Source organism: Nelumbo nucifera, chromosome 2 (genome assembly GCF_055504915.1).
Source record: "Nelumbo nucifera cultivar China Antique chromosome 2, China Antique-T2T, whole genome shotgun sequence".
NCBI classification, from domain to species: domain Eukaryota; kingdom Viridiplantae; phylum Streptophyta; class Magnoliopsida; order Proteales; family Nelumbonaceae; genus Nelumbo; species Nelumbo nucifera.
The window spans coordinates 106,759,847-106,769,754 of record NC_142650.1 but is presented as its reverse complement, the minus strand read 5'-3'; the positions used below and the strand labels follow the sequence as shown (position 1 = coordinate 106,769,754).

Here is a 9,908-nt window from a genome sequence, read left to right as displayed (position 1 = left end):
CTACTTACAGCTGTTGGGGAGAGGCGGGCCACACAAACACTGGTTATGGAGAAACTGGGATTCACCTTGATCCTGCACCTTCCCACCGAACGGAATCTTTCCACAGAGCCGGTTATAGCTGAAGTCCATCACCACTACTATCGAATCCAACTCCATTATTTGCTCCGGAATGCTTCCTCGAATCCTGTTATGCGACAAATCCAGATTCGTCAAGCTCCGTGGAAAGCTCACTTTTGACAGACAAAGTCGAGCCGGTTCCACGACAAATTGATCCACGTTGTCGCTGCGTCGGCCCTAAGAAACACCGATGCATCCCCAACGAGCTTGTTATTGAACAGAACAATCGACTCGAGGTTCAACTTGCCTAGAGACTTGGGAATCTCGCCTGTGAGTTTGTTTACTTGAAGTTGAAGACTTTCCAATTTGTTGAGGTTTCCAAGGGAAGCCAGGATCGGACCGAATAGCTTGTTGTTGGAGAGAAAGAGAGACACACACTAGGCTTTTAACTTGGCCGAGGAAGTTAGGGATGCGGGTGGATAGATTGGTCCGAGTGATACTGACTATTAAGGAAAGTCCTCCAAAAGGTAACTCCACAAGACTGCCAGTTACCAATGGAGGCTCTCAATTTAGAATAGCAACTGAGAATAAAGGATTTTTAGCACCTGCTAATGACACATCTCAATTTAGAATAGCAATTGAGAATAAAGGATATTTAGCAGCTGTCAATGATATATCTCCTCCAATTACCAATAAAGGTTCTCACACAGATTGGCAACAGGAAATTAGAAAGAATTAATTAGAAAATCTTTGTACATAGGCTCCTATTCTTAGTTTCTTTATTTATTCTTTTCATCTTTGTGTATATATATTATATCTATCTCAGCCTGGTCGACAGGTCAAATAATACAACCATTCTTTTATTTTTTACTCTCTCTCTCCTACATCTTTATCTTAGTATCAGTGCCTATGGCATCTCACAATGATGATTCGTTTGAAGCTATGAGCTCCAACTCTTCTGGTCTTCAGAACATGACTACTACAGTAGCCATGAATTATATTCCTAACATTTCTCCGTATCTTACCATCAAGTTGAATGGAGAAAATTTTCTTCTTTGAAGAGCTCAACTTCTGCCAGTTCTCAGGGCCTACAAACTAATGGGCTTAATTGATGGTTCAACCAAGGCACCACCAGAGGAAATTCCAAATCCCAATGATAGTAGTAAGAAAATTCTTAACCCAAACTATTATTCATGGATACAGTTGAACCAACTTGTTTTAAATTGGCTTGTTGCATCTCTGACAGAGGGCATATTAGCCCAAATTGTTGGACTGTCTAATGCAGTCGAAGTCTGGAGTGCTCTAGAAAGATCATTTTCTTCTCACTTACAATCTAGGGTGCTACAACTAAGGCGGAAGTTACAAAATCTTAAGAAAGGCAATCTGTCCATAAGGAAAACCTTGTTCTACTGTTTCTGAACAAGGTAGCTAAGGAAGACCTTGTTCTCTATGTCCTATCTGGACTAGGTAGCGGATATGAATCTCTCGTCAATGCTATTACTAATAGGACTGATGCTGATCAGTTAGGCATCAATGATGTTTTCGGTTTACTGCTTAGCCATGAATCTTGGCTTGTTCAGCATAATGTTTCTAGTGAAGCTCCCAATACCAATATAACTACAAATAATAATAACAATGGAAAGAATAGCAATAATAATTCTCAGTTTCAAAATAACAAAAGGAATTATGGCCGCGGCAGAGGCAGGGGTGTGGCAAGCAGTCTAGACGTGGGCAAGGTCGAGAAAGAGGTAATACAATTATCTGCCTGGTATGTAACAAACCTGGCCACAGTGCACTCAAGTGCTACAAACGGTACGATCTCTCGTACCAAGGAGAACAAAACTATACTTGTCCAGATCCTACGGCTACGTTTCATAGTGGTATGTCTTCCTACAATGGCTCAATAGCTAATTTCGACCTTGATTGGTACCCTGATAGTGGAGCAACTCATCACGTGACTCTAGAATAAGACTGAATTTTTTTTGTATGGACCAAGTGAAAGTAGGTAATGGTGAAGGTTTGACAATTAAGAGTATTGTCTCTTCTTCATTAAATTATGATCATTATCAGTTTAATTTGAAAAATATTTATCATGTTCCTGCTTTGACAAAGAATTTGATCTCTATTAGCAAATTCACAAGAGATAATTTAATATTTGAATTTCACCTGGATTTCTTTTTATTGAATGATCATATGGGGAGAGTTCTACTCAGAGGACCCAGTAGAGATGGACTCTATTAGCTCCCGGGAGCCATTAATGAAGGAGAAAAATCAACTGAAGCACTTGTTGGAGAAAGAACTTCTATCCAGGATTGGCATCATCGCCTAGGACATGCATCATTAAAAACAACTAAATTAGTAATTTGTAAATTTGGTTTACCTTATTCAGGACATGTAAATGAGCAGTTTATTTGTGAGGCTTGCCAATTAGGCAAAGCACATCATTTAAATTTGCCAATTTCTTCTAGTAATGTCTCTTAGCCTTTAGAGTTAATTTATTCAAATGTATGGAGACCTGTCCAGGTTTAGTCTACAAAAGGCTATAAATATTATGTTTTGATACTTTTGAAAGGACACTAAAATTGAAATGTTTCAAAGTGATTGGGGAGGAGAGTTTTGAAAATTATCCCCCTTCTTGGATAGTGAAGGAATTTCATACAGGGTCAGTTGTCCTCATACTCATGAGCAGAATGGAAATGTTGAAAGGAAACACTAGCATATTATTGAGTCCACTCTCTCTCTACTAGTGTCCTCCTCTCTCCCCAAATCCTTCTGGGTCGAAGTAGCAGAAACTACAATGTTCTCATTAACCTGATTATTCTATATTGCGAAGTTTTGGTTGTGTCTGTTGTCCTTTCATTCGGCTATACAACAAGCACAAGATGGACTATAGATCTGTTAAATGCATTTTTGTTGGATATAGTTCCTCTCATAAAGGGTACAAGTGCTATAATCCGGTTACTTCACAAGAAATTATTGCTAGACATGTGGTTTTTGATGAGAAACAGTTTTTGAAAATTTTTCTGATCCTCTAATTTCAGTGCCAGTCACCCTGCTACCTATTCCTTCAGTCACTGATGCGTAGAATGATATCTCTTCTCTTGACTCTCCATCTCTTGAACAAGGTATAACTACAAGTTCATCTTCCATTGATACTAATGAGTCTTTGTCTCATGGTGATAATCAAACAACTTAGCCATGACAGAGAACGCGACTGATTCAGGATATTCTCGACACCACATCTGTTGTTCATGCACCGGTTGTATGGACACATTCTATGACTACTCATTCTATGAGTTCCCACCATAAGTAGCCTGTCACACATTATCCCTTACCTGAAGGGCTACTTGCAGATGATAGTCCGATTGATGCATAACCAACTTCCTATTCTCAAGCATCGAAGTCAGCACACTAGCGCACTGCTATGACATTTGAATTTCATGCGCTTATACAGAATGGTATGTGGCAACTTGTTCCTTATGACCCTTCCATTAATGTTGTTGGCTCTAAGTGGGTGTACAAAATTAAGAGGAAACTTGATGGTTCTGTTGAACACTACAAAGCTAGACTAGTAGCTCAGGGTTTCTCTCAAGTTTCTTGATGTTGACTTCACTGATACCTTCAACCTTGTTGTTAAGTCATCCACTGTTTTTACAGTTTTATATTTGGCCACCTCACAATGGTGGGACATTAAGCAGTTAGATGTTCACAATGCCTTCCAGAATGGTTTTATTCAAGAAAATATTTATATGAAACAGCCCCGGGGTTTTGAGGATCAGACATGTCCAGAATATGTCTGGAAACTTAAAAAGGCTCTATACGGTTTTCGTCAAGCCCCTCGGACTTGGTTTTCTCGCCTCAGTCAAAGACTTCATGATCTTGGCTTTAGAAGCTCTCAATGTGATCCCTCTCTCTTCATTTACACCAAAAATAATACTTCTCTATATATTTTGGTTTATGTTGATGATATTATTGTTACTGGTTCTTTTGCTGCTCATGTTTCTCAACTAATTGTTTATTTGTCTCGGAGCTTCTCTCTTAAGGATCTTGGATCTCTACACTATTTTCTTGGAGTAGAAGCTCATCGTGACAAGACTGGATTGTTTCTTTCTTAAAGGCGTTACATTATGGATCTCCTACAAAAAACTAATTTGGTAGGATCTAAACCCTTGACCATGCCTATGGCTCCTATGTCTCGATTGTCTAAATTTCAAGGAGACCCACTTCCTGATCCTACTCAGTATTTCAACACTGTCTGGGCCCTGTAGTATGTTACACTTACACGTCCAGATGTGGCTTTTGCGGTGAACAAAGTCTATCAATTCCTTGAGAACCCGACCAATGATCATTAGACGGCAGTAAAACGCATTCTACGTTATCTCAAAGGCACAATTGAACATGGACTATTTTTTGCATCCAATTCTCTTGGATATTTAGTTGTTTTTTCAGATGTTGATTGGGCTGATTACCCTAATGACCGCCGGTCTACTAGTGGTTATGGTATTTTCCTTGGATCTCATTTAATCTCTTGGAGTGTGAAGAAACAACCCACCATTGCCCGTTCTAGCACTAAAGCTGAATTTCGTTCCTTAGTTAACTCCACCACAAAATTGTTGTGGCTTCACTCCCTACTACGGGATTTGGGTGTTCATCAACTTGTTCCGCCTATAATTTACTGTGATAATATTGGTGCCACGTATCTGGCAGCGCATCCGGTGTTTCACGCTTGCACCAAGCACATCAAAGTGGACTTTCATTTCTTACATGATCATATTCTCCGTAAAAATCTAGATATCCGATATATCTCTACTGATGATCAGTTGACTGATATCTTTACAAAATGTCTTGCTCCAGTTCGGTTTGATTTTCTCCGGTCCAAATTTCACGTGCTTCCCGCCCCGTTTCTCTTGAGGGGGTGTATTATGGAAAGTCCTCCAGAAGGTAACTCCACAAGACTGGCAGTTACCAATGGAGGCTCTCAATCCAGAATAGCAACTGAGAATAAAGGATATTTAGCAGCTGCCAATGACAAATCTCCTCCAATTACCAATAAAGGCTCTCACACAGATTTGGCAACCACTAAATTAGGAAGAATTAATTAGTAGAAATTAATTAGAAAATCTTTGTGCATAGGCTCCTATTCTTAGTTTTTTTTATTTATTCTTTTCATCTTTGTGTATATATATTGTATCTATCTCAGCCTGGTCGACAGGTCAAATAATACAACCATTCTTTTATTTTTTACTCTTTCTCTCCTACATCTTTATGTCTGAGAATTGTGAGGCATTTAAGCTTGGTGATGGAGTAGGGGATCGAACCGGTGAAGTTCGTGTCGCTCAAGATGAAGGTTTCCAGGTAGGGGAGGTCGCCGATGGCTGTCGGTATTTCGCCAGAGATGCTAGCTTGATTGATGGAGAGCTGGGTAACGCGATTGGTGTTGGTGTCGCACTCAATGTAGGTCCACTTACAGCAGTCGGTGTTGGGAATCCAGGAAGCGAAGTCTTTGGGATCGTTCAGGGATTTCTTGAATGCTAGGAGAGCATGTTCGTCATGTGGGTTGCAGTGAACGGTGCCGGAGAGGGTGAAAGATGGGAGAGAAGATGAAATGAGGAAGAGGAGGAGAACGTGGAGAAGAGAATTTGACCAGGCACCACTTCTGCGAACTTCCATCTTCAGTTCTCCTCTGTGGATGGAATGACACTCTTCCAGTTTGGAATTGAGAAAACATGGAAGGGATCAGTCTTTAATTTATGGAGGAGTAACGGAAAGCCCAGGAGAGAGTTAATTGGTTTTAATTTTCTCTCTGCCACTCTGTATTCTTGAATTTAAGTCGTGGTTAAAGAGTTGGCCTCTTTTGCATCCTTCTTCAACATTTTCGGACTTTCCTCATTCATCCACAGATAGAAATTGAATGTCTGCAGACTCTACACTCGAGATGGGAGACCACCTTATCCATGATTTTTATTTTAATAAAATAAAACAAAAAATTGTTCCCAAGATACCATTGGCTTCTCTGTGCTTCCCTCCAAACAAGGTTCCTTTCCAGCTTAAATTCAGGAATCTTTTCTACCACTGCTGCAACTTGCCAACTTGGGACTAGTCTCTACCAGTTGTGTGCAATAGATTGGATTGTTGCTTTACACATAAAGAATTAAAATATCGATACTCACGAACTTTTTTATGACAATTGAAGCAAAAAGAACCCCCCCATATGTTAACTATTTTAATTTTCCTCAATGGTTCTAACTAATCTATGACATGTACTTTGTTTGTAATGCAATATTCTTCATTTCCTATCATAGAAATAATAAAATGATCCGTGTCTATTAAGTATTACCAAATTCAAAGCTTTTTGAAATGCATCTAATTAAAATAGTGCTATGTATTGGGTGGTGTATTCTCATCCACACCATACATGTGGATATGTCCACACTATAGTTATGCTATAGTAGGATAGTTGTTTTGCACCTGTGGATATGTCCACTTAAGCATTTTCTAAGGTGTGGTGCAGTTCAATTCATATACCACACTCTGATAAGCATTTTTCAAGGTGTGGTGCAGTTCATTCCATATTAGGAGTGCAAATTAGGCAGGTTGGGCAGGGTTTATGGTCAATCCATGCCTAACCCTAAAATTTGGATTTAAAGGCCCAAGCCTAAATAAAGCCTGAAGTCAAGCTTGATCTTCCCAACCCGAGCCTAGCCCGCATTTTAATTTGATGCACTCGGGTTGGGTCAAGCCCAAGCTAGGGCCAAGTTGGTCAATGAACTTGCTCTAAGACTATACATGCATATATGCATTTATGCAAATATGTATGCATATATATATATACACACAAGTAAATATGTATACAGATGTATATACATATAAATAAGTATGTATATATATATATATGTAAATATGTATGAAAAATATTACATATATACATATGTATGAATGTGCATAGTTAGGTTGGGCTCAGGCCATATTTGGGCTATGTAAAATTTTGGACTAGATTGGTTCAGGTTCGAGTTGGATCCATTGACCTAGTCAAATAGGTGAATGATTCAATGGCCATTTGGTTGTTGACCAAATCAATGATTTTTTACAACAAATTGGATTAAGTTAAAACATACTCAAAGAATATGTCCAAATGGCAAACTAATAAATCCAATTGCATATTAAAAATATTGATAGAAATTATAAGAACATTTGAAATTAGGTCATTGAGTTGAAAAACAACATATCCACCATTACACCATGCTTTGATCACTTTTCTTTGTTCCATAAATTATTATAAAAACACTAATATACAAGATTTAATGAGAGAAATTTGAATGAGAAGAAAGTGTTTTTTCAAATTAGATTTATGTCTTTTTAATAAGAGGGACCAAATTAAAAAGTTGGCACTACAACAAAACTGACCTATAATGGCGGATTGTCAAGCGACGTATTTATATTCACCACTAAATATACAATATTTTGCGGCAATTTTATAAAAGCGCCACTATAAATATGATATAGCGGCAATTAGTTTAGCGACACTTTGGAAAATGCCACTATTTTGTTAGTGGCAATTATTCATAAGCGCCACTAAAGACCAATAGCAGTTTCTCATTAAACAATAGAGGTGTAAAGTGGGCCACGCTGTGGACCATGCCGGGCCAACCCCCAAATTTTCATTGGGGAGGCCGGCACGGCCCGTGACGGCCTACAGGCCATTATAGGCCGTGCCGCCCTCCCTAGTGAAAAGTTTGGCCGGGGTCGGCCTGGCATGGCCCAAGCCCGAGTGAGCTTGTGTCGTGCTGCAGGCTAGGCTGGCTCGTGGGCCAAGCCTTGGCCCAAACCGAGCCATGGACCAGGCCAAAGCTATTTTTGTCTATTTATTTAAAAATTTTGATGTATATAATTGCTTATATATATAATAATTAAATAAATTAATATAATAAAATTGAAAGCAATTATTTATTTTATTAATATATTATATACTATATATTATTATATAATTATAATTTATATTATATATTATATATAAATATATATAAAATATAGATAAATAGTATATATGGGTCATGCTGAGTCATGTCGCGAGCCAGACCACAGGCTATGAGCAGTAGGACCCGCTTGGTCGTGCCATACCGGCCTGGCTCATGAACCTAAAACCCTAGGTCTAGCATCACACGGACCATCGTTATGGGCTTGGCACGGCCCACGTGCGATCTTGTCAGACCGTGTTGGGCCAGTCCAGAGTGGGGTCGGTCCGCAGGTGGCACAGGTTTTTTGCCCTCTATTAAACACCTAGATCAACGGCTTGGATCATTTTAGATCATTTAACAAATGAAAATAATAAAAAAAAAACATATGGCGCGGGTTTTTTCCCGCGTTGAATGAACTCTCCCATAATATTCGACGATTGAGTTCTTCATCGTCCCCAACTCAACTCTACTCTCTCCTGCAATCGCCTTGCATGCTTTCTCCTCAAGGATAACAGGTACGGTTTCTTTCTTTCTAGCTTCTTCTTCTTCTTCTTCTTGTCTACAATGGAACGGGTAAAGCTAATGGTTGGAACCGATTAGGGTAATCACGTTTTTTGTTTGTGCATGATCGATGAAATCTAGAAATTTTATTTTTAACCTTTTGTCTTCTTCTTTGCAATCAAACAAGGCAACATCTTTTTCTTCTTATCTGCAACTGAGTAGGTAATGTAATCGTTGAAACCGAACAAGGCAACCACACCACACTTTATTTGTTTGTGATTACCCTATTCGGTTTCAATTGAATAGGGTAATCACGTTTTTTGTTTCTGCATCATTGATGAAATCTGGAATTTTTTTTCACCTTTTGCCTTCTTCTTTGCAATCAAACAGGGCAACCTCTTCTTCTTCTTGTCTGCAACCGATTAGGTATTGTAATTGATGTTGCACGATCTGGGCACTCCTAGTTGGTTGTGACTTGGCTTCTGGTTGGAACGGACGGCACCTGAGAGGAAGGAGAAGGCGAAGGGTTCCCGGGGAGTTTTTCCGGTGGGAACACTCTGATGGCTAAGTTAGAACTGGAAAAATCTCAAAGAAAGAACAAAGATTAAGAGTGTTGAAAGTGCTTAAGCTTCAACACCCTTGCTTCGTGAGGATTAGGGTTCTTTTATGTCGGAGCTCGGTCACATCTGGCATAACCGCCACTGCCCTAGCCGTTATTGCCAGGGAAAGTGTGGCAGGAGCAGGTTGCGGCTATAGACTGCTATTGCCAGGTACGGACTCGACAGACGCGTCACGCTTTTCAAAGACGGAAAACAGAACGCCGCCTGGCAAGTAGAACGCCGCTTGGCAAAGGATCAGAGCCCTGCCACCGGATCCGGCAGGTATGGATGTCTGGTACGTTTCCTTGTAGCCTGCCGAGCTATTGTACGCTGAACCACCTAGGGTAGGTTTGTCTCGGCACTGAGGTGCCGAGGTGCCTGCATTGGAGGCGGTGCTGCCCCGAGGTTCTTCTCCCTCGGGATACTTAGCCATAAACCGGGGTGCTCCCTTCTTAGGAAGGGAGAGCTCGGAGCCCCTTTAGGAGGAGCTCGGGTCTCAAGGAGAGCTCGGGCCCTAGGAGGAGCTCGGGATCTCCCACACTTGGTGGGAGTCAAGGTTGGCTAGGTGTTAGTCCCCGGCGAGTCGCTTAACCCGTCAAGTGGCCAGTGTTGGACTCGGCGTGTCTCTCCCATCGAGTCGCGGTTGTCCTATCAGGCTAAGATGTTCGTTGAGTCAGGTCACGCACACGTGTCCCTATGCTACGAGGTCAGGCTAAATCACCCTCCATCAATTGCCCCCCACTCCTCGTGTTGGGGGTGGTGACCCGACGCGGGGAGTTCACGGTAAGCCGAGTGG

The 9,908-nt window shown here is 40.6% G+C and overlaps 1 pseudogene; it reads right to left on the bottom strand.

The window, feature by feature from the left end:
• Positions 1 to 5,727, bottom strand: LOC148802732 (polygalacturonase inhibitor-like; annotated as a pseudogene).
• Between the last annotated feature and the right edge of the window lie 4,181 nt (positions 5,728 to 9,908).